Below are 25081 nucleotides of genomic sequence, written 5' to 3'. Positions count from 1 at the left end.
TCTTTCAATTCTCAGCTCAAGTCCTACCTTCTGCATGATATATTTTTAGCTGATAGCTTTCCTTTAGATATTTTATCATTAATCTATTATGAATGTATCTTGTGTATATACAGTTTTTTATACCTTGTATCCTCCATTAGAATATGGCTTCCTTGAAGGCATGGATGTTGTTTTCTGCATTTTTTTTTTGTAATCACAGTGCTTTGCACAGTACCCTTCACACAGAGCACTTAATAAATGCTTGTTGACTGAGTGAAAAATAGTAGGGGGAAAAAGGATTTTCTATAAAACCACAAATTTCTATTATATACAACTTGCTTTAAAAAAGTATATATTAAATTTAACATGATAGTACCAATACTGTCTGGCTTATGTGTCCTCTTCTGAACTCTTTCCTCTTCCCTGTATTTTCTTTTTTTGGGGGGTGAGGCAATTGGGGTTGAGTGACTTGTCTAGGGTTACACACCTTTTATGTGTCAAGTGTCTGAGGCCAGATTTGAACTCAGGTCCTTCTGACTCCTGGCTGTGCCACTAGCTGCCCCCTCTTCCCCGTATTTTTTAAATGTTTCACTAACACTTTTCTTTCTTTTCTACCTTTTTGGTGTAATAATCATTACTTGACAATTCCTAATCTTCTTAACTCTTCCCTTCCCCTTGTGAAATAATAAAAGCTCTCCCTTGTAACAAATACAGTTAAAGCAAAACAAATTCATTTATTGACCATGTCTAAAAATATATGTCTTATTGGTATCTCTAGCTTATTGTTTCTCTTTGAAGAGATGGGCATGATTTTTCATCATCAGTCTTCTGGAGGGGTGATTGATCATTTTCTTTTAACATAGTTCTGAAATCTTTCAAAGATATTTTCCATTACATTACTGAGGTCATTGTATACAATGTTCTCCTGTTTCTGCTCACTTCACTCTGCATCAGTTTATACAAATCTTCTCAAGTTTCTCTGAATTTGCTTCTTTCATAATTTCTTTTGTATTATTAAATTAAAAAAATTATCAAGCACTTATTATTTTCTCCTTCCCAAATCACTCCCTTCACTGGAAAAAGAAAAGCAAAATCTAGTAACAGATTAGCATAGTCAAGCAAAACAAATGCCCGTACTGATCATGTCAAAAATGTGTCCCATCTTACATATTAGTCCATTATTTCTGTCAGGAGAGGGGCAGCATGCTTCATCACTGGTCCTCTGGAATTATTATTGATCACTGCATTAATCAGTTAAGTCTTTCAAATTTATTCATTTTTATGTTGTGGATGCTATTGCATAAATTAATGACTTGATTCTGTTCACTTCACTCTACATCATTCCCAGGTTTCTCTGAAATCATCTCTTTCTTCATTTCCTATAGCACGTTAGTATTCCATTATATTTATATACCATAACTTCATTGGCCATTCTCTAACTGATAAGCATCCCCTTAGTTTCCAGTTAACTACAAAAAAAAATGCTGCTATAAAGTTTTGCAATATAGCTCTCTTTCCTTTAGTGTTGACCTCTGGGGTATATGCCTAGTAATGGTGTTTCTGGGTCTGAGTATGCACAGTTTATTGATTTGGGGAATATAGTCCCAAACTGCTCTCCAGAATGTTTGGACCATTTCACAGTTCCACTAACTGAGCATAACAGACTGTCTTCCCATAGACCCTCTAACACTTGCCATTTTCATTTTTGTCAACCTGATCAGAGCCAGATAGAATCTCAAGCATTTTTAAATTTGAATTTTTTTTTATTATTAGTGATTTGGAGTGTTTTTCACATGATTGTTGATAGCTTGCCTTTCTTCTTTTGAGATTGACCTTTTAATATTCCTTGAAATTTGTATGACATTGGGTAATCATTTAATTACTCTAGGTCTCAGTTTCTTGAGGTTGGATTAGATTAACTCAAAAGCCTCTTCTAGTTCTGAATCTATAATATAATCCTACACTTCTTTAATAATGTCCTTTCTATTTCTAGGAAGTTGCATAACATAACATAAATTTACCTTTTTGCTACTTCCACACAGTGTTCCTGGTTCTTCCCACTGGGACCATACAAAATAAATTTAAGCCTTTCTATACAAGACAACCTTCAGATATTTAAAAACAGTTGTTATGTCCACACCTCCTCCAAGACTTCTCTGTGCTAAATATCCCCAGTTCCTTTAAATAATCCTCATATGATACAGAGAGCCAGTCATGGCCCTTTGCCATCCTGGTTGCATTTTTCTTTACATTTTCCAGCTTATCAATGGTCTTCTTGAACTGTGGTACCCAGAACTGAATATAACACTTCAAAAGAAATCAGATGAGGGCAGAGTACAGTGGGACTGTCACTCCTTTATTCCCAGATGTTATACCTCTCAATGCAGCCCAGTAATGCATTAAAAAAGAATTGGAACAGCATCTACTCTTCTCCAATCTTGTTGTATGTCTTAACATCTGACAGTTATTTTTTGTATCTGGGGATATGGTTTATAAAGGCTACGTATCTTGAATTCATCCAGGGCAACTAGGTTATCTCTTATTATCTCCTTATTTATTTTATGATTTGGAGATCAATTACCTGTTAATCATTTTTGTACTGTGATTGATTCTCAGTGAAATAGTCATTCTCCTTTATGAATAAAATAGAAGCAAAATAAGAATTCAGCAGTTCTGATTTGTTATCATATATGCATCCAACCCCAATCAAGAAGTCCACTCCATAGGCATGCATAGAGTAGAGCATGGATAGAGCATGCTAGTACACCCTGGGGCATAACATTTCCATTGGCCTTTTCTCTTCCTTTCAGGGAACTTCCCTTTTGGGAAGGGCCAGTGGGAGTGTTTCCCCACCAGTATACATGGTGCATGCTCTATCCGAATCTATAGTCTTGTCCTTTTTTTTCCTCCTTTTTCTCTGAATATAGCCTAACAAACAAATGTTTTAGCTGTCCTAAACTTCCCCTGCTAGCATTAGCTCTTTTTTGAAGTTTAACAATTCTGGCTATTTTTATAGAACTGTGCCATGCTCTTATATTTCTCTTGTCACCTTGCCTTGCTTCCATCTTCTGTTAACTTCTTTTAAAAATTTAGCTTGGGTAGATGAGTTCCTTGTGCATCCACATTGGTATCTTGAGAAAAATGCCATTTTTCCTCCTCATTGGAATTTTTTCCTTTGTGTCTTCAAATTCCATTTTTAGGCTGACTTCTCTAGTAGAATTTTAATATATGGGATCCAACCTAAATTTCCTCTGAACCCTTTGAAATCTGCTTTCCTAAAAATCTAGGGTACATATCAGACTACTCCTCTATTCCTTTCCTTAATTTTAGGAGAAAGTGGTCTCTTCCCTCCAGAATTCTGATTATATTTTATCCCAATCATCACTTCCTCCCTGTTACTGAAAATCATATACAGAATAGAATTTTCCTTGGTATTTCCTTCACCTTTTGAACGATGAAATTACCACCATGGCAAGTCTAAACTCATCTATTTCCTCTTTCTGTCTAGCTGGCTCATAACATATTCCAGTGACAAAAATCATTCCTATTTCTCTCTCCATTGACCATGACCCAAGTTTTCTTCATCATACTTCCCTTTCCGATGTAGACAGCCCATTATAAACTGCATGATATAGAGGTATTTTGGAAAGTTTGGAAGCAAAGGAATGTTGGCAATTCCTGGTTCCTGGTTTTCCCCAGTGAATACATTTTCTTAATATGTAATGGTAACTTCCCCCCTCCCCTTTCCCTAGCTAGTTGCTTTTGAATAAGGTATACTCAGAGTTATATTCCAGTTACAAGTTTCATAAAGTCGCAGTGATGACCTATGAAGTCAAACATGCTCCTCTGAGTTAGGACATCTAGTTCCTCTGGCTTGTTGCCTAAACTTTGGACATTTATGAATATTATTTGAAGTTAGGCGCTTTACTACTGATTGTCTTGGATTTTGTCTCTTGTGAACTAGGTGTCTCTGTGGTGTTAGGTACTTAATGTAGCATATGGCTTGATTGATTGATTGGTATACTGAGTGCAATATAAAAACTTTTCACCAGTGGATAATCAAGTATTTACCATATAATTGACTCACAGAGGTGGTTTGTCCTTTGTTCTGAGACTACTTTGAAGGAGGAAGCAACTTACTGCATAACAAATAGAGGAGTCTTTGTTTTCTTAATGATAATAGTTAGCATTTCTGTAGCACTTTAAAGTCTGCAAAGTACTTTAAGAGTATTATCTCATTTTATCCTTGCAAAAACTCTTTGAGGTAGTTGCTATTAATTAGTTCCACTTTACAGATGAGGAAATTGAGGCAAAAGTTAAATGACTTTCCAAGGGTCACACAGCTAGTGAATCTGAAGTCAAATTCAAACTCAGGTCTTCCTCACTCCAATTCCATTGCTTTATTCACCACACTACCTAGCTGCTTCCTATTCTCTCTTTCTTTTTCCCATGACAGATTTCCTCCTTCAGTTCCCATTATTCTTCCCAGAATTGGAAACAGTAACTACAGGCCAGAATTTGACATACGAAAGAAATCAGTAGAGTACTGAGTATACTGGACATAGGGTTTATCGGAAAATTCCAGTAATGATGGACAAAAGTCACTGTCACTTTGTCCAGATCTACAACTTCTCTCCCTTCCCCCACATAAACAAATACTTTTTTTTTTGTCTATAGAACCAGGAAATGGGTTGGCCCATACCCTCAATTTACCTTTTCTAAGATAATGGAAATCTGGCAATCTTATTAGCCTGCTTACTGCTAGCTCCCCTTAATTAATATTTTCCTTTTTCTTTCTGCCTTCATCTGATGCTAAACTCAAGCAGCTATGCATTTAAAATTTCTCTGTCCACTCCTCATTTCCTGAATTGGCCAGCACTGGGAATGTCAGCTCAGGACTGACTTATATGATGTGGCTAAAATTCATTTAGGCGCTCTGTATCCTTAGATTAAATGTCAAGAATTCGGATGACTTTAAAGTCATCCTCAGAAACCTTAAAGTAGAAAGGACTGTTATCTCTCAAAGGAATAAGCTATAGACTGAAACTGTACTATGTATAATGGGGTCAGAAGAAACCAGCAACTCTTAATTATAGGGAGGAGTGCTAACCTAACCCTAGATATCTTTTCATCCCTACCCTCCAAGTCATTAAGTCAGCTGGGGAAACTAGAAAGGCTTAGGCCAAATCATACACATTAAATTGGAAGTGGGGTGGGACTGAAAAAAGAGACAGTTTTAGCCACATCTCTAGCTAGGTTTTCCTCTGCTTGTCCAGGAAAGAAAACCAGGAAAAGGAATCTGCTCTGCAGATGGTTTGGCCCTAACTCCTCTGGAAATCTTTCTGGTGGGTGAATTAGAAGGAAAAAGAGATGCTAGTGAGAGAAAGTCAAGGCATATTTCGATGAGGATAGGGAGATTTGTGTGTGTAAAATCACCCAGGACAGGGCTTCACATCTGTCCAATTCCCAGAAATAGAGGTAGGGAGTCTTTTTGGCATGGATGAATAAAGGAGGGGGAATTTGGGGTAGACCATGGGTATACTCGGGTTGCGTTCTTTATGTTGTGCGTTACTGCCTTAGCTAAAGCAATGTGGGGAGCCTAAGAAGAGACCGGGTGGTGATGGGGGCGGTGATGGGGGCGGTGAGAGAGAGGACGCCACTTGGTGGAAGATGGGGATGAGAGGAGAGCCTTGGGAGCCGACCAGGAAGATCCAATCTTTCCTGGTTTCTCCCCTTAAGCATGATTAAACCCTTCCAGTTTCGGAGGTGTCTTCCTTACTCCTTGCCCTACCCATCACCTGCCTCAAAGCTTCTCCACTAGGCAGGTGCGGAGGTGCCTGCCTCTCACCGCGTTGCACAGCACGTGCGCGCCACTCGTCACCTCCTCCTAGTCCTCGCACACCCTGGGACTGGCCGCTCCCTCTCCTCCGCCCCCTGTTGTATACAGTCTTCCCTTACCCTCCCTAACCCCGGGACCCCTCCCTCGTTGGGCGGTGCGCGCGGTACACTCGCGCGGGTGCTGCGCGGGAGCTGCTTGTGCTACTGCTGCGTGCTGCTGCTCCTTCCCCTCCCCGCAAAGCGAAAGATAGAGGGAGGCAGAGGTGGAAAGAGAGAGAGAGAGAGAGAGAGAGAGAGAGAGAGAGAGAGAGAGAGAGAGAGAGAGAGAGAGAGAGAGAGAGACAGAGAGAGAGAGAGAGAGAGAGAGAGAGAGAGAGAGAGAGAGAGAGAGAGAGAGAGAGAGAGAGAGTGAGAGAGCGCGAGAGAGAGAAAGAGGGAGGGAGCCAGGTGTCTTGGAGCTTTCCTGGGGCAAGCTGCTCTCGCTCCCACGTTCTGCCTGGCTCTGGAGCTCCAGGTACCGAAAATCCGCTTCAGCTCCCACCCAGGACCCCGTCTCCTTCCCGCCCCAGCTCCGCAGGCTTCTTCTCCCGCTTCTCTGGCCAACGAAGCCCAGGCTTCTGGGGACCTCTCCCGCTGCACACGCTGCACACACGAGTCGAGTCGCGTGGTAGGGTACAGAGCCGAGATCCGCTGCAGCCTCTGCCGCCTCCGCCTCCGCCTCCGCCTTCGCCTTCGCTTCCTCCTCAGCTTCCTGCGGCCGGCGAGGCTCTCCCAGTCCCTTAGAGGGGGTGCCTTCTCCGGACACTTTGAGGGGGTGGGGAATGCAGCTAGGGGATGGCAGTGCGTCTCCCCTCACCTGCCGTTGGGAACGCTGAAACCGTGAGTAACAGCAGCGCCCCCCGGCCAGCCGCTTCGGCTCCGGATTCCTATTTTATTGGTTATTATTATCTTTGGGGGTGAAAGAAGAGAAGGGAAAACATGGAACCTGGGGTAGGAGATGCACCGAGGGATGGGGGTGAGTGGAGGATGAAGAGGAGGAAGAGAAGGAGGAGGAAGAGTAGGAGGGAGAGGAAGACGAGAAGGGACAACCGGGGCTTTGGAGAGGGAGATGGGGAGACGAAAAGACCGGGGGTGGGGATAGGACGCTGAGCATAAGGGATATAAATGGGGGTGGGCATTGCATCCAGGGACGCGAATGCAGGAAGTAGTGGTGGTGGTGGGGGGAGGGAATTGAGGGACAAGAGAGGCTAGAGGGATTCGCAGAGGTCTAAGGACTGGAGAGCTGGGAGACAGCAGGGACAGATGATAGGTGCTGAAGGGGGGGGCATCGCAGATTCGGGAGGACAGCGCCCTGAAGGGTTAGGGGGTCACACAGGCTCCTGCCCCTCGAGGTCGTAGGTTGACAGGGATGATGGCTCGGGGGCAAGGAAGGAGAGGAGCAGGTTTTGTGAATGGAGAAGGAGCAGTTGGCAATGAGGTGCTATCTACCGGTCTGGTGGTGTTCCGCGCTAAGCTGGATCCTTCCTCTTCTTTTGCTCCATTCAGATGTCGGGGCAGTCCCGGGCACGGGGTGCCGTGGCAGCGGTGGCGGCTGCACAATACCCTGCGCACGGGGGAATTCCCTTTGAGGGATGGGGGTGGGGAGGGGAAAAAGAGATTAATTCTCCCTTAAAAGGGATTTGTTAGAGGGGAGACCAGCTTCTGGGGAGTGGGTTGGGGGAAGGAGAGGGTCATCTTAGATCAAAGCTTGAGACTTTTATTTTTGGAATGAGCTTACTAAAACGGGACAGAGCCCACCTCTCGTCCCCTCAAACAACGAAAGGAAGAAAATCCCTTGATGCTGCCATCTCTGGGAGATTTTTAGTGGGGGAAGGGGGAACCCCTCTCAGAGGGCATGTACTAGATTGGTGGGGAGAAGGGTTACCTGGAAGTGGGATGTAACCGAAGGGAGTTAAGTGGGTGTTGCTGGGCTAGGCGGGTGTTGTTGATTGAATGTTTGCTGGCTGCCAGCCATGCAGGCAGCGTTGGGCACCCACCAATTCCTAAAGAGAACAGCTGGATCCTAGAGTGCAAAGAGGGAAAGGGAGAGAGTGAGTCTGCGTGTGTTTGTGTCAGGGGATGTCTATCTCTTGGGGAAGAGGGATTGGGGTATTCGTGGCGACCTTTGTAAAAAACGTTCACATTTCCCTCAAAGGGGTTCTTCTGGCACAAAGATATCCTGGAGTTTTGTGAATGCTATTGGGGGGCTCCTTAATTTTGCTCTTCGAAGATTTTTAGCCCCTTACTTTGGGGGAGGGGTGGCCAACTAGACCCATTCACCCAGGGAGGTTTGAAGAAGCTTGGGGACAAGAGCTAAACTGTCGCTCTGACCACGTTTAAACTGTCTGCCCCAACGACCCTTGTGAAGCGGCTGTGCTTGGCCAGCCAGGTTCATTTTCAGTTTAGAAGGGAACCACGTTCCGCTGGTTTCCCCTAGCTTTTTCTACTTGTTCGTTGGTACTCTCCTACCTATTGACATTGGGAGGGTTTGGGAGAGCGCCGCGCAAAGCCGTTTTTTATTGTTTCTTCTGCAGCCACAGAAGAGCAGAGGTGCTGCTGTGCAGAATACCAATATTGCGGGGCTCGGAGCTCTGCAATGCTCTCCCGGTCTGGGGACTCTGGAGAAGTGGGGGCAGTATGCAGAGGTGGGGGCGGGGTGTCTGAGGGTTTTACCAGCCCCAGATCCCGGGGCAATCATCTGCTTATTATTACTCTGCTACCAAGAGCCCGCAGTAAGCTCTTGGCCGAAAGTGGTAAATTGGCCTGGATGTGTAGAGGGGACAAAATACTATTATAAAGAGTGTGTGGAACAGCCTTTCCTCAACCCCCAAATGAGAGCTGCAGCAGGAGGTGCTAGAACCGTGAATCACACTACCGATGTGTGTGCATAGCATGAGCACTGAGGTGGCTTAGGTCGAAGGATGTTTGGGAGAATGCATATGTTGGGGGTGGTGGGAACCCACACTTCAGGAAGGATTTAGGGGACCGAATGAGGAGTAGAGAAAGCCAGTTTGTGTCTGGGAGAAACAAATCTCTCCTCCCCGCCCCCACGCATGACTGACTGGCATTAGGGAAATTCAGGTGTTTGCAAGAGAACAAGTACAGTTATGATGGGTTTTTTTTTTGTTGTTTGTTTTTTAAGAAAAGCTGGTAAAGAGCATAGGTGAGAGGTGCTTAGATGTAATCTCTGAGGCATAGCTGAACTCTGGCTTGGAGCAGAGTTCAGGGAAAGAGAGATGAGATTGAAATCCCTCCTTCAGTGTTCACTGAAAAGGCGGATGAAGGTGCGCTTCTGGGCTCTAAATTTCCTGTTAGAAAAGCAGAGATCCAGAGCTTAGTGGGCCTACATACCCCATCGCACACACAGGTACGTTCGCACTGAGGACACAGTAGTTAAGTAATTGAATCGTGCCATTTAATAATTGTGTTTCAAATCAAACTTGCTTGGGTTTTTTGCTGGGGCTGCTAAAAATAAATAAATAAAATGGCTAAACATTCCGGCAGAGCCCGCTCATTAAGTTTACATTATGGATTCTTAACGGATGTCTTAATTAGTCTGTGTTGTTAACAGGGATATTACACTAATTAAAATCGGACCCTCCAGGTGAACGTAAATTGTAAAGGAAAAAATAGTGGCACTAAAAGCGCTGGATCATTAGAGGGAAGACTGAGAGTGAGGATTGGGAAGGAAGATGGGCCCCTTGCTCTGGCTGCCTGCTCCCATACTGTAACCAGTAGTAGCTGGCTAAGTTCAGGCATGTCTGATTCATTTGGTTAGAGGTCCTGGGGCAGCAGTCGAATAGGGTGTATGTCTTTGACTGTTTTCATTTTGACCTTAGCTCTGACGGCTTTGTATTCTTCTCTCTTCCCGAATTTACTTTAGCATTGGGCTAGTTCACAACCAGGCAACCACAAGCCCAATGCTATTTTCTTTGTAAGTGTGTAGAAACACTGTATTCCCCTTGCTTATGAGTTTAGCTGCAGGTTGAAGATTAGCTTAATGTATCTTGTGACAGTGCAGTCAGGGAGATGTGTTTTTAATTTTACTTGAATCCCCCAATTCATCTTTGGTGAGGGCATAGCCTCAGTCCTACTGTACTTGGGGGGGGGTAGGGAAGTGAAACAGGCAAATTACATACTATTGTTTCTTGTCTCCAATCTAAGCCGACCTCCCTCTCACCCCTATAAGCAAACATTTTAAACAGTTGAAATTGGTCTCTGAAGGGCGTTTTTTGAAGGGGAAAAGGTCACACACAATAAGGCAATGGGCAAATTTAGATGAGTGAAAAGAGAAAGAGGCTTCAGTGCTGTGATTGTAGGTATAAGCATAAAAAAGCAGAGAAGCAACCTCCTTTCTGAGTCATTGTCTAACACCAGCAATGACCTCCAGCCCTCAATTGAGCCTGGGCTTTGATCTAGATTGCCCTAGGAAGGACAAGTTATTTTGTTTACAGAAGTAAGCAGTGGGGATGGGAATGTCATTCCCTGGCTTATACTCATTCTCTTAGTTCTCTGTAACTTAGGCTTCAGATCAGTCTCTCTCTCTTCCACCTGTACATCAAGGAAGCAAAATAGAGGCTGATCTTATTCCTCCTCTATATTCAGGCAAGCAAGGCACTGAGAGATTGTTTCATGAATAGCTTTTTGGCCTATCTCTCCCTGTGTTAGCTGTCACCATGGTTGGTAGAGTCTCTTACATACTGTGTAGATGAGAGACAGACCCCAGGTACTGAGGAATAAAGATGTGCATCTAAGACTTGGTCAGTGCTCCTAGCCACTTAAGATGTATAATATTGTCTCTTGCCATTTGGCGTGGAGCAAATCATTCAGATCAAGGACAGGGCTGAAGGGCCCACATGTTTTTTTGCTCCTATAATCCCGTGATAACCATTATGACCATTGAGGGCTTGAGATAATACCCTGTCTTTTACATCCTCAGAGTGGGATTCTCAAAGTTTGGGGGGAGTCAGATAATCCACTAGATTATTGTTCAGTCACGTCTGATCTCATTTGGTGTTTTCTTGGTGAAGATACAAGGGTGGTTTGCCATTTCCTTTTCCAACTCGTTTTACAGATGAGGAACTGAGACAAACAGGTTAAGTGACTTGCCCAGGGTCACACAGTTAGTAAGTATCTGAGGCCAGATTTGAACTCAGGAAGATGATTCTTCCTGACTCCACAGGCTGGCCACTGGGCCACCAACCTGTTTTAGTTGTTTTGTTTAGTTGTTTTGAGTACATAGACTCAAATTCTGTCTTATTTATTAGCTAAGTGATCTTGAGTAAATAACTTAAGAACCTCTAGGCCTCAGTTTCCTTACCTGTAAAGTGATATTCCTTTATGGGACTGTTTTGAATGTCAAATGAGAACCTATTTGAAACATCTAATATAAGTTTCTCTTAAGACAATAAGTTGTATATAAAGTGTTACCTTGCATTGGTGGAGGGAATTTCTCCACCTAGATTGATGAAATCACAGTTCCAGTCTTTACCAACACATAAATGTAAGATGCTATTGTTGTTGAGGCTTTTGGTGACAGAAGCCAAACATAGGAAGGATGCTGCATGGAAGAGCTCAGAGAGTTGCACCCTGGTGCACCAAAGTACCTAGAGATCTGAGGGTGGGGGAAATAAAAATTTGTAGTGTTTTTTAGGTCTTGGTTAAATTGGCAAAGTATTGTTGCCAGGAGGAATACCATTCCCAATTCTGTATCCTAACATGGCGCAGCCTGTGTCTGCCCAGAAGGAAGGGGCATATAGAGTAAAGGGACTCTCCAAAGATCTATCCAAAGAGATGAGTTATATACATAGTGTGGAGCAGCGGGGGCAAAAGCTAAATTGAAATGTCATCATTGTTTTTGTTTTCAATGGTTGCAGTATGGGGATTACCTTTCTCTCATATGTCTTCAGTTTTTGGTTGGTTGTCTTTCAGTGTTTATTTATTTCCTTGCTCCTGCTTGATACTCTGTTATGAAGACAAATGGAACCTGACATAGAGCTGTCATTTGGTGAGGAATTTTTTATTTTTAAATATGTGAAGGGGAAAAGCCATATTGCAACTTTTTTTTTCTACCTTGAAAACAAAGACTCATCCTAGAAACCTGGATTTCCCCAAATCCCTACAGCACCTATTTTGTTTTCCACAAGGAACTGGCTTTGTAAACAAGATTCCATTTGTATCCAGATCTTTTTTATTAGGTATAATATTTTTGCCCTTTATTTTATACAATATTTTACTCTTTTCACAAGCTCATGAAACATTCATGCAGCCTAAACATGTGTGCCTCTGCCTCTGGGAAGTAGGATTCCTTCTGCTATATCACTGTCTCCATTTTATTTATGACTTATTCTCTATCGCTGCCTATACCTAACTCCAAGCTTTTTCTCTTGCCTCTGTGTGAGTGTGTGTGTGTGTATACATAATATATATGTCTTTCTCTCTGTATATACATGTGTATATACATATGCATATATCTTTATCTTTCTTGACTTCCTTTTTTCTATTTTACTTTAAAATTGCTTTTTCCATGGGATATGATATATACACATGCCAAAACATATTCATTTTGGTCTGGATCTCTTAATTTCATCAGTCTGGTGCTTTTCTTGTGGAGACACTCTCCATCAGTGTAAATGGACAGCTCAACTTTAAGTCTTTGAGAGTTTCTTGGAGGTTGGAGAGGCTGTAACTTGTTCATGGTATATGTATGTGTGTGTTGTATATACTTTCTGATTATAAAACATTTTTCAAATAGTATCTCTTTTGTGATGAGGCAAGTAGTGTAACTATTATGTCTGTTTTACAAATGAGGAAACTAAGGCCCAGACTGATTAGGAAAGTTGGTCACTCAGTAAGTGGCTGAGCCAGCAGTAGAACCCATATCTTATGACTGTGTTTAATGTTCTTTATTTTGAAAATAAATTTTAAGAAGTAAACCTGACAAAAATCAATAAATCTCTCTCTGCAAAGAAGAATAGTATATGAAGAAAGGACTCATTACTATATGTAGCTTTTTGAGGGTGTATCTCAGATTTAAGATGATAGTTCGGATATTGTCCAGCTAGCCTCCTTCTGAGCTTCCTTTTGCTTTCTTCTATTTTTAAAAATGATTTGTGCATATCCTTTTCTTTCTTTTTCTCCTTAAAAAAAGTGTTCATATTACTTTTACCTAACCCTGCCTCAATAGCTCTAGTCCCTGAAATAAAGGAAAAATCAAAGTGCACCATGCAAAGCAAACCCACACATTAGCTGTATTTGAAGATGTATATTTTATTCTATACCTTGAATCCATTACTTCTGCCAAGAGGTGGGAAGCTTAGTTTATCAGCCTTATGTTGTTATGGTTGGTTGTGGTACTGATCATAGGTCTTAAGTCTTTCAGAGTTGCCTTCCTTAGTGTGAAAATCATTGTGAAAAAGTGTTCCCCTGGTTCTACTCACTTCACTCTTCCCAGGTTTCTCTGAACCTATCTCTTTCATAATTTCTTATGGAACAATAATATTTTATTACATATGTATGCCATAATTTGTTCAGCTACTCCCCAAATGATGGATGCCCACTTTGTTTTCTAGTGTTTTTTTTTTTTTGCTACAACAAAAAGTGCTACTATAAATGTTTCTTTTGTTTGTGAATCTTCATCCTCTTTCTTTGATGTCTTTGGGTAAGCCACCTCTGTGCTAGTAATGATATTGCTAATTCAAAAGGTTTGCACTTTTTGGGTGTAGTTCCAAATTACTTTTCAGAATAGTTGGACTTCTTCACAGCTCCACTAACAATTCATTAGTATGCTTGTGTTCCCATAGCCCTTCCAGTGATTGTCATTTTCCATTTTTGTCAACTTTGCCTATCTGATGAGTGTGATATGGATCCTTCAAGTGGTTTTAATATGCATTTTTCTAATTAGTGATTTGGAACATTTTTTCTTATGATTGTTAGTAACTTGTCTTTCTTCTTTTGAGTACTACTTGTTCATATCTGTTGAGGAATAGCTAATTTTTTAAGTATTTCTAATATTTCCCTATATATCTTAGATTTAAGACTTTTCTTGGAAAAACTTGGTGAAAAGTTTTCCCCCCAATTAACTGTTTCCTTTCTAATTTTATCTGAATTGATTTTGTGCAAAACCTTTCCAATTATGTGTAGACAAAAGTATCCATTTAATCTCCTGTGATCCTTTTAACCTTTTGTTAGGCCCAGAACCCTTCCTCTATCCACAAGTATGAAAAGCTTCATCTTCCCTGTTCTACTTTGTGATTTGACTTTTTATATCTAGGTTAAATATTCATTTAGAACTTACTGTAGCACATGGTGTGAGATGTTGGTCTAAACATAATTTCTGCCACATGGCTTTCCAGCTTTTTTAGAAATTCTTGTCAAATAGTGAGGCTTGGGTGGTTAGAGTCTTTGGGTTTATTGAACACTGTGCCATGATATTTGTTTACTTCTATGTACTTTATTTTGCACATATGTTCTACTGATGAACTATTCTATATTTTTAGCCAGTTCCATATAATTGTGGTACTTTATAGTTAGTAGTAGAGTTTGACTGAAAGTAATACTGCCAGTCCCCCTTCCTTCCAACACTTTTTTTCTTTTTTCCCTTTAAGAGTCTTGAAAATTTGTTTCTCCAGATGAATTTTTTTGCTGTTATTTTTAGTTCTATAAAGTAACTAAATGTCCCATGGTATGCTATTACATTGGTCTTATATCTATTGCAAAGCACCAGTGATATTGGTGTTGGATTAGCTCTTTTTCCTGCTGTAGCTCCCAGGGCTTAAAGGAGTGTGCATGGTATGGTCCTATTATAGATAAGAGTTATGGGAATAAGTCTTTTCCGCTAGTTCCTAATTACTGGAGGTTGGACTGATTGTAACCCCTTGTTCTGAGTGTTAACTGGCTTTCAGGTGCTAGGCCAGTCTTCTCTGTCATAGCTCCTTTACAATATATTGTTTATCACAGGATCATAGATTTAGAGCTGGAAGACACCTTAGAGACCATCTATTCCAACATCTTCATTTTGCAGATAAGACAGTTGAGGCCCTAAGACATTAAATTACTTGCTTAAGGTCACACAAGCATTAAATGGCAGAAGCAGGACTAAAATCAGTTACTCTTGAATCTAAATCTAATATCTCTTCCATTCAGCCACTCTGTATCCTGCATGTGTGTGAGTGTGTATGTGTTGGCATTTTACCTGTGACTTAAGACCTCTTACATCTTTGTTCTGTCCCTATTTTCTGGGCCTAGGTTTTCCCTCTTTTCCCCCTCCTGACATCTCTCAGATGTCTTTCTGTAGTAGGATCTTCACTATTGTCCCATTCATGAAGAGGTGTCCCTTCTTGTGGCCAAGGCAAACCCCAATGCTTGCACCTTTGATCCCAAATTATCTTATCCCATCTTCTCCAGAAGATTGCCTCCAATAACTATCCCCATCCTTTCAACAGTCTTCAGTTTCTACCTATTTGTGTTATTGTCTACAAACATATTCACATTTCCCCTATCCCTAAAATACTCTCACTTGATCCTGTCATCTCTGCTACCTATTCTCCTGTATTTCTGCCCTCTTTCCTCTGCTGAACAGCCTGAGAAATTCATCTAACCTTGATGTCCCCACTTCTTTTCTCACTTGATTCTAAACCCTCTGCAAATTCATGCCTCCACTGCAATTGCTCTCTCCAGTGTTACTAATGATCTCTTAATTTCCAGATAGAGTGATCTTTTCTGAATTCACATCTTTTCTGACCTCTGTCTTTGACACTGTCTTCTCTTGGATACGCTCTCCTCTCTAGATTTTGGATGACACTTCTCTCTTCTAGTTTTCTTACCTGTCTGACTACATCCTGTTCTCTTTTGCCACATCTTCTAAGAGGTTATTCCCATTAACCAGGGATGTCTCCAAAGGCTGTGTTCTGGATTGTCCCCTTTCTCTTTATGGTCTAGCTTAGTGATCTTCTCAGATCCCAAAGGCCCAATTATCATCTCTATGAAGATTATTCCCAGATCTCTTTATGCAACCCTAATTTCTCTCCTGAGTTTGACTTGCTTCACCAGCATCTGCAACTGGATGTCCCATAGACATTTCAAACTCAGTATGTCCAAAACAGAACCCACTGCCTTTTCCCAATCCCTCCCCCTCTTCTTAGTTTTTCTGTTACTGTCAAGGGCACCATCATACTCCCAGTCACCCAGTCTCACAACATTGGTGAAATCCTCAACTACTCACCCCATATCCAGTCTGTCATTTCTATCTTTACAACATTTCTGTTCCCCTTCTCTCAACTCTCACAGCTGACACCCTCATGAAAGCCTTTATTTATCTCATCCTTGCACTATTGCAATGGCCTTGTAGTCCTAAAAATAAAAAAAAAATCTGTATCTGAACTTGAAGAACTGCTTCTGGGTTTCCACAGAAACTGGGGGTGCATTCTTTATGCAGTATTTATGCAGGTTCATCCTTGGGTGTGTCCACCACTATTAAGAATTAGGCTCCCTTTTTTCACATTCCCGGCTCATTCATTCTTCCACTTTAGTGTCCCCAGGGACAATTTCACTTATAGCTCATGGCTTTGGGTGTCCCTAAAAAGCAGGGAATAAAAGCTGTACACAATGAATAATATAAATCAGGTACAGCACAGACAATTTATTCATGCATGCATATAAAAGGCTAAACTTAAAAAGACTCAAAAAGCATGCATTAACTGAAAAGCATTGAGAAACTTAACTACTATTACAATTTGCTGAGAGGCTGATACTTAACCTTATTTAAACATAAAGAAGTTTGCTTGTCTCATAATTAAGCATTTTACCTTTCACTTTGGGTATTGCACTGTCCGAATAACTTCAGATAAATGTTGCTGGTAAAACAGCAAGGCTTGGGACAATACTCTTGTCTGTGGCCATCCTCTTTGGTATAGAAGCTGTCTTTACCTCCATACCCCTCCTGTGGCTGCTGCAACCAACTGCTCCTCTCGTTGAACCCAGTGGTCCTGGATCTCTTGAACTTTATCAGACCACCTCCAAAACCTGGATGTTTCCATTTCAGGAAGCTCTTCCTCAAGATCAGGAAAGAAAAAGCACAAAAGAGGCAGCCCAAACCTAGGGTCTTGATTACCTAGGCAGGACATGTGCTTTAGATACCACATACTTGCATCATTTCTTAATATTAGGATAACATTATATTTAAAGGTTCATATAGTTTGGCATAAGAATTAATTACATGTAGGGGCAGCTAGGTGGCACAGTGGATAGAGCACTGGCCCTGGATTCAGGGGACCTGAGTTCAAATGAGGCCTCAGACACACTAGCTGTGTGACCCTGGGCAAGTCACTTAACTCCATTGTCTAGCCAAAAAATAAGGAATTAATTAAATGTAAATGTTTAGATGTCTTTCTACTAACCTTTGCTGTTCTCAATCACTACTTACTATAAACCAGACTTTTCCTTCAGTCTTATGTAAAAAATAGATTTAATTCACTCTGATCATTTCCCTAGACTAAGAAAGTCAAATGAGGTATATAAACTGTTTTTGTTGTTGTTTAATCATTTTCAGTCATGTCCAACTCTTTGTGACCCCTTTTGAGATTTTTTTTGGCAGAGATATTGGAGTGACTTGCCATTTCCTTCTCCAACTCTTTTTACAGATGAGGAAACTGATCAAATAAGGGTATAAGTGACTTGCCTGGGTCACAGAGCTAGTGTCTGTGGGCAGATTTGATCTTGGGAAGATGAGTCTTCCTGACACCAGGCTTGGTGCTCTTTTCACTGTGCAGACATAATTTCAGGGATTCATGGAAGCTTTGCATTAAAACCCCTTGCATATATTTTCTTTTTACCTTTATTTTTTTTCCGTAGGAAGGGCGGGCTTTAATGTCCTACTTTTCAAAACAGAAATATTTCAATGGTTTTCTTATCACCATAATAACTAACATTTATATGGTATTTAAAAAATTTTAAAGCCATTTATCTACATTATTTCACTGAAGCATCCGGAAAACCTTATGAGGTTTTTACCTGGGTTATTATCCCTATTTTACAGATGAAGAAATTGATGCTACAAGACCTAAAAGGACTTGCCATGTGGTCACACAGCTCATGTCAAAGGCTGGCTTTTAACTTCTTGGTTCTGAGTTCAGTACTCCTGTCCACCACCTTCTCCTAATTCTCTGAGCGAGTTCTCAGAACGTTCTCTCCTGATTGCTTTGTGCCATACATCATATTGTACTCAAAGCAGAGAGAGAAAAAATCAGTGTGGAAGGCACAGGTCTGTATAAAAATTCTGGGTAGATTTTTCTCCAATCATTAGGGAATCCCATTGTCATTTATTAATTTGCTTTGAACTTTGTTCTTGCTATTTTACCCACATCTGCATTTGATCAGTCACCTTCTTAACCAAAGGCTGCCTTCAGTTTTGTAGCACTGCCTGTGCTGTAGAAAGCTAACTTTTAAACAGACCAAATTTTTCCTCATAACAAACCTCTTAAGACACATTTAATATAATACAGCTTTTAAACAGAGATAGAAAAACAATTTTCTCAGAGATAGACTCTAAGTTCATTAATCATGTCTGTGTATAACATGTGGCATTAGTGTTTTCTGTATGGATGCAGCTAGATAGCACAGTTGGGTAGAGCGCTGGGCCTGGAGTCAGAAAGACTCATCTTCCTGAGTTCAAATCTGCCCTCAGACACTAGCTGTGTGACCCCAGGCAAATCACTTACCCTTGTTGGCTCAGTTTCTTCATCTGTAAAATGGGAATAAACCTTAAAGGGTTGTTGTGGGGATCAAATGAAATATTTGTAAAGTTCTTAGCACAGTGCCAGGCACATAGTAGGGACTATATAAATGCTTATTCCCTTATCCCGTAGTGACATAATTAGGAGAAATGACTTGTTTAGAGTAAGATATGGTTATCAAAGCTCTTACTTTGGCTTGCCAAATGCCTTGTTTCAGGGTGGTTGGTGCAATGGAAAGAACGCTGGATTTGGAGTCAGAGGTCATTTAAGTCATGGCTGCCTTTTTGTGACCCCATTTGGGGTTTTATTGGCAAAAGTACCAGAATGGTTTGCTGTTTCCTTTTCCAGCTCATTTTACAGCTGAGGAACTGAGGCAAACAGGGTTAAGTGACTTGCCCAGGGTTGTATAGCTAGTAAGTGTCTGAGGCTGTATTTGAACTCAGGTCTTCATGACTCCAGGCCCAGCTCTCTATCCATTGTGCCACCTAGATTCCCCTTGGCTGTTTAACCATTTTATAATGAACATATCTGGTAGTGAGATGGCTATAATGGGTAGAGGTCTACTCCGCATCTGCAAGTGCACAGGGTGTGCAAGATTGTAATCTTGGTCCTCAAGTAGTCCATACACACAAACATTAGCTGTAGTATCCACAAAGAAGAAGAAAAAATAAAAACAAAACATATTTTTGGAAGCCTTGGACATCTTAAACCATTTAGGTTAGTTGTCTGATTCTCCTGTTGCAGGGCTATTCCATTATATTTCAGTTTTGTGGAGAAATGGTCGTGTCTGTGAATTCAATACTCCTGGTAACTTCTGATGTAATCTTGAGGTTAGCCTTTGAAACAGGGAGAATCTAACAAAAATAAGACAAAATGAGGTTTAAAAAATTAACTACTGAATGAATGGTAATAATGCAAATAAACACCTACTATGTGCAAAATATTTAGGGTTAGAATAAGACTGCCACTCTAACCCTAAATGCCAGGCACTAGAGAGACAGTAAAAAATGAGGCAATTTCTGCTCCAAAGAAGCTTATGTGATACTAGGGAATATAATACATGTGCTAAGTAAATGTATGATAGTTTAGGGGAGGGAATACATACTTACAAACTTAATAATATAGCACTCTCTTCTGTCCTTAACTCAGCACTGGGAAGTTTTGAAGTTGAGTCCTCAGGGGAGTGATGTCCTAGAGTCCTAGAGTGGACTCTAGGAGTCCACGATCTTAAAACTATAGTTAATGAGACCACCTTGGCATGTTTACCTTTAATAGTCAACCAGTAGGTACTTAAAGCAAAGACATTTCCTAAGATAGCATGGTAAGAGCAGTAGCTACAGATATTCCCTCCATAAGGCTGGGTTATACTTTCCCATAAACATGCATGGTATCACAGGTACTAAGGCTTACATCTAGCAAACATAACTCACACCTCTGGTACCACAGAGAATGTAATTTCTCTTTTCATGGTGTCCTCACATTGCTTAAAGCTTCACTTTTGACTACTGGGGCTAATTTCTTTCTCTGTCCTAACCCTCCCCCCTCCCCCCCCTTTTCTTTTTATTATAAACGTTGTAAATCTCAAGAAACATGAACATGTTAATATATAAAGAATAATGAAAAGGACTGTATATGAAACAATGGATTTCTATCATGTATAGTTGTCTTTTTCCCCACCACGTACAGCTTATGTTTTTATTTTGTATAATTCAAATTTAACATGGTAGTTTCAATGCTGCCCTGCTTGTCTGTCACTTTCTGACTTCCTTCTGCTCTCCCCTGTTGAATTGCTTTTAATGATTCATTGATATTCTTTTCTTTCTTCCTTTTTCTTTTGTTTCACTTGCCACTAAGTCCACTCCCTGGTAATTGTCCCCACCAAAGAGAAATAAAAGCCCTCCATTATAACAAATATGTATAATAATGAGAAACAGATCCATATATTACCTATGTCTGAGAACATATGGGCCTCATTATTCATCTCTAGGATAGCATGATTTAGGATCACTCTTCTGGGCTTGGAAATCCTCTTTCTGTTTCTAACATAGACACTGCAGCTGGGAGTTATTGGGGCTAGAGACCTGCAACACTCCCTGTTCTGAACCCAGTCATTTCAGTGTATACTAGGTCATTGCTAGAGGGAAGCCTCTAATTAGATTTCCCCTGCTCATATTCATTAGCTTAATGAAACATCAAGTGGTATTTTGGGGACAATGTTACTTTTTTGACTCATCAAGAATCTTTCCCCAACCAAGAGAAGCAAGAAGAGATACTCAATGTACAGTATAAATTGGTTATAGGACAAGTCCTTTTTCCCCTACAAGGAAAGTAATGGTAACCATTTTTTAAAAAATCGTCCCATACATCAGCAGTCAGTAGCATATCTCTGAGTACAATTGACTGGGAGGCTTATATTCCAGACTTGTTGGGACTCATTGCAGTTTACAAGACTCCTAATTAGTAATTTTCACATTTTACCTCTTCCTTCTACTTTTTGAATGCTTGGCCAGTGAAAGCTTGGCAAATTGGCCAAAATGGGCCATTCCCACTTAACATCGATTCTAGTTTTTAAATTGTTTCCATCTGTTTTTCTTTATAGTTGTATTTTGTAATTTGTATGAATCATTCTCCTGGTTCTGCCCACTTCAATCTGCACTGGTTAATTCAAGTCTTCCCAGATTTCTGTGAATCCATCTCTTTATTTACATACATATATCATTCCCCAATTGATAGGTACCTATTTTATTATTTCTAGTTCTTTGCTACAGCAAAAAATGCTGCTAATACCATTTTTAATGGGTCTTTTCCTTCTTTCTTTAGTCTTTGGGGGATAAGAATAGTGGTATTTCAGGGACAAAGGGTTAAGGTTAGGGTTTAGTGACTTTTGAGGTATAGTTCCAAATTGCTTTCCAAAATGATTTACACTGCATTAGTTCTGTCTTCCCACAGCACATCCAACAACTGCCATTTTCATATTTTGTCTTTTTGTCAATTTGACGGGTGTGCCATATGGACTCTAAGCTGTTTTAATTTGCATTTCTGTTATTACTAATACCTTGGATTATTAAAATATTGTTGAAAACACACCTTTTTCTTTTGAACACTTTTTATTCATATTCTTTACTCTTTATGTATTGGCCTTAGACATTTGCCTCAACTGTAAAATGAGGCTAATAATAGCACTTACCTCCCAAGTTTGTTGTTGGGATCAAATGAAGATAATAGTGGTGAAAGTGCTTAGCACAATGACTAGTACATAGTAGGCACTTAGTAAATACTTGGTTCTTTTCTTCCTAATAGGGAAGGGCTCTTGTTCTTATCTATTGGAATTTACTTCCCTATCTATCTTGGCTTTCAGATGTTTATCAGAGAAATTTGTCACATAGATTTTTCCCCTCTAGTTAACTTGCTTCCCTTTGATGCTAACTACGTGTGTTTTATTTGTGCAGAAACTTTCAATTTCATGTAATTAAAATCATCCATTTTATCTTCAGTAATGTTTAATATCCCTTCTTTTGTCACATACTCTTCCTTTATGTACCAGGCAGATAGGGTGTTCTTGGTCATTGTGCTTCAGCCTTCAAGCCCGCTGGGATATCTCCTGTTGGGCTGCTGCAATTTTTATAAATCCACTCCTCTCCCTGACAGAGTTCCTGGTCAGGGATTTGAAATCTCTTCTGCTACCCCTTCAGAATGCTATGCTACAGCGCTATTTACCAGCATTTAAGTGAATTGATATTTTGGAGGTAAGTTTTTATATTGCCTAACAACATAATTTGTTATACATCTACTATTATAACTGGTGTGTCCCCATCAGTGGAAGTAAAATATGAGTGTGATTATAGACCAGCTAGTTAATTTTTATCCTAGTTTCCCCTATGCTATATTTGAAATGAGAATGCAACGATTTACCAACTTTAGGGGTAATAGCTGAAAGTATGTAAGGGAAGTGATTTAGAGAGTATTTATTAGAGAAAATCAAAGATAAATGTGTATGTGTGTGTGTATATATATATATATGTATGTATATATATGCATATTATATAAACATGTATGTGGTATATAGGTATATACTACATACATATGGTATATACTGATTTAGAGAGTATTAGAGAAAATCAAAGATAAATGTATATGTATATATATATGCATATTATATATAAACATATGTATATGGTATATAGGCATCTTTCTTTCCCCTACCCCAAAGCTCCTTCAAAGAAGGGACTATTTCTTTTTCATCTTTTTTTTTTTGTATCTACAGCACTTAGTGCACAGTGTCTTACACATAGTAGACATTTAATAAATGTTTCTTGAATTTAATTGACTTAGGATTGTTTATATCTGACCCGATATGAATTACTGACTGGGGGGAAAGTGACTCATTGTAAGTATTACTTTGTGTTGGCAAATGCCTTTTGTGTCTTACATACAGGTATATTGACAGTAGTGTAACTTTTATTTTTCCTTATATACCTGTATTTTAATATGTAATATTAATGTTTCATTGCTAAGAGGATCTCCTTTTTGAAATAAGAGGATTGTCCCAGTGGAAGAGACATGCAAAGTAAAGCCTAGGTTATTGATTATATCAGGTGTTTACATGTAAAAATATATTATTCAGTTCTTTTATTTTTCCTTAACTTTAGTTTTCAGAAGTCACCAAGGAGACTTAGTCAATGATAACTAGGCTTCTCTCCCAAACAACAATTTAGCTTGCTCTTTTCCTTAGAAGAAAACTTGACTGGATATGGAAAATTTCAGTTTCAAGGATAATTCTTCAGAAAGTAAATGAGCATTTGAAAATGAGGGCTATAAAGGAAGGTTTTAGGTAATGATCATGACTATAATGTTTGGTACTTTGAATGCATTAATATATACTAAAATGGTGTAAAATATTAAATCTACTGGAGGGGGAAAAAACAACCAGGATTGATTTTTTTTTTTCAGTGCTGGCTCTTTGTACCAGTGGACCTCAGGGGTCTTCTTGGCTTCAGGAGTGCAGCTGTCATCTCTTATTTCTCATAGAGAAGACATTATCACTCTTATTGAGAGTCCTGCCCCTGACAGCAGGGATTCTTTCATAAACACAAAGTATAGACTTGATATTAACTTATTATCCCCTCCCTCATTCTTCCAGTTGGTTCCTTCCAATATGATGTTGATATCTAGTAAGTGATAGGAATGAAGAGTTTTTCTGAATTTTGACCCACTCCATTGAGAGTCACAATGGTTTGGAGACTGGATTCAAAAGGGAAGGTGTGTCTATCAGCTGGCAGCCACTCTTGGAAGAACACTGCAGCTTCTGGGTGTCTTCTTTTTTGCCAGTTCTGCATTGATAAATCTTATTGGTGCTGCATTTCTCTCAGGTGACCTGGGGTTAGAAGCAGCTGGAGATCTATTTGCCTAGGGTGGGGGGGGGTAGGGGGAGGGCCTTCTTGCTTCCCCTTCCAAGTTTTTCCCCTCCCCCTCATTACTCCAGCCTGGATGCAGGTGATGAGGCTGGCAAGCGGAGGTCAAGCAGTGTTTAGCTCCAGAAGCACAGGAGGAAAGATTTACAGCTCCTCCCTGCTCCACTTGATGGACAATTAAAGTGCTGCACGGTTGGAAGAGAGCGATGTCGTTAAGAGTCAGAATAGTCAGAATAAATCAGTCACCTTCACTTAAAGGTCTGAGCTGGACTGCTTTCAGGGGACTTTAAAGGCACAGAATACCATTTAGTTTATATTTTGAGACATAAGAATTTATTATAAAAATTTTGATGGCCAGGAGCACAAGAGTAGAAAGGTCTCAGCAAATAGGAGATTGGGTCATATGGCAAGAAGCTTCAGGAGTTCATGGCAGCATTTGAGAGAGATGCTGGCCATAGTATTATAGAATTAATGCTGGATAGCATCTAGTTCAACTCCCTCATTTGACAGATGAGGAAACTGAAGCCTGGTATAGAGAAGTTACTTAACAAAAATCATACAGATAATAAGTAACAGTCAGAATTTTAACACAGTTACCCTGATTTTGTATCCTGTTTCTTTAGGATGCTTCAGCCTTCTGTGCCATAAGCCTAAAGATTTGCAGGTCATTATTGAAGGCCACCAACATCTGTGTGTGTGTGTGTGTGTATGTTTGAATTTGCACAGGTGCTCAAAAGTGAATAGGCTTCTGCATCTCAAGTCATTTGTAAAGATGATGACATCCGATTAATCATGCCTAATAAATCTATGCTTACCACCACTTTGCAAGGTTACCAGAAGAGTGAAGTTTTGGGTATTTCCAGGTCCTTGTAATTTGTATGTACTGCAGGGAGATAAGGGAATTTCTGACAAATTGAGTCTCCCTTATCCATTTTTATAAACCAGATTCTACCAATAAATTCATCAGGCATTTGGGGGTAAGGGAGGGACCCAGTTTATTCAAGATCTTTTGATTTCCCCTTTGTCTATCACACGTATATTTCTTCATGTAGCAGAGGTAATGCAGCTGAACCTTCAGTTTGC

General features: G+C 40.2%; 1 protein-coding gene across 14 annotated transcripts in view; it reads left to right on the top strand.

Moving 5' to 3' along the window:
* RBFOX3 (RNA binding fox-1 homolog 3) overlaps positions 1-25081 on the top strand; it is a 1090709-nt gene that overhangs the window by 173590 nt on the left and 892038 nt on the right. For 9 of the 14 annotated variants that reach the window (XM_078155840.1, XM_021000835.2, XM_078155831.1 and 6 more), the window contains exon 1: positions 5967-6696. The exons of 1 other annotated variant lie outside the window; for it this stretch is intronic. The gene's annotated coding sequence lies outside the window, so the exon portion shown is untranslated. Of the gene's footprint in view, positions 1-5965; positions 6697-6752; positions 6833-25081 lie in introns of those variants that run through there. 4 more of the 14 variants (XM_078155842.1, XM_078155841.1, XM_078155835.1 and 1 more) reach the window with 2 other exon arrangements.

The sequence above is a fragment of the Phascolarctos cinereus genome, unplaced genomic scaffold, assembly GCF_003287225.1.
Source record: "Phascolarctos cinereus isolate Bilbo 61053 unplaced genomic scaffold, phaCin_HiC Scaffold_5;HRSCAF=322, whole genome shotgun sequence".
In the NCBI taxonomy this organism is placed as follows: Eukaryota; Metazoa; Chordata; class Mammalia; order Diprotodontia; family Phascolarctidae; genus Phascolarctos; species Phascolarctos cinereus.
This window is presented reverse-complemented; position numbering and strand designations above follow the sequence as displayed.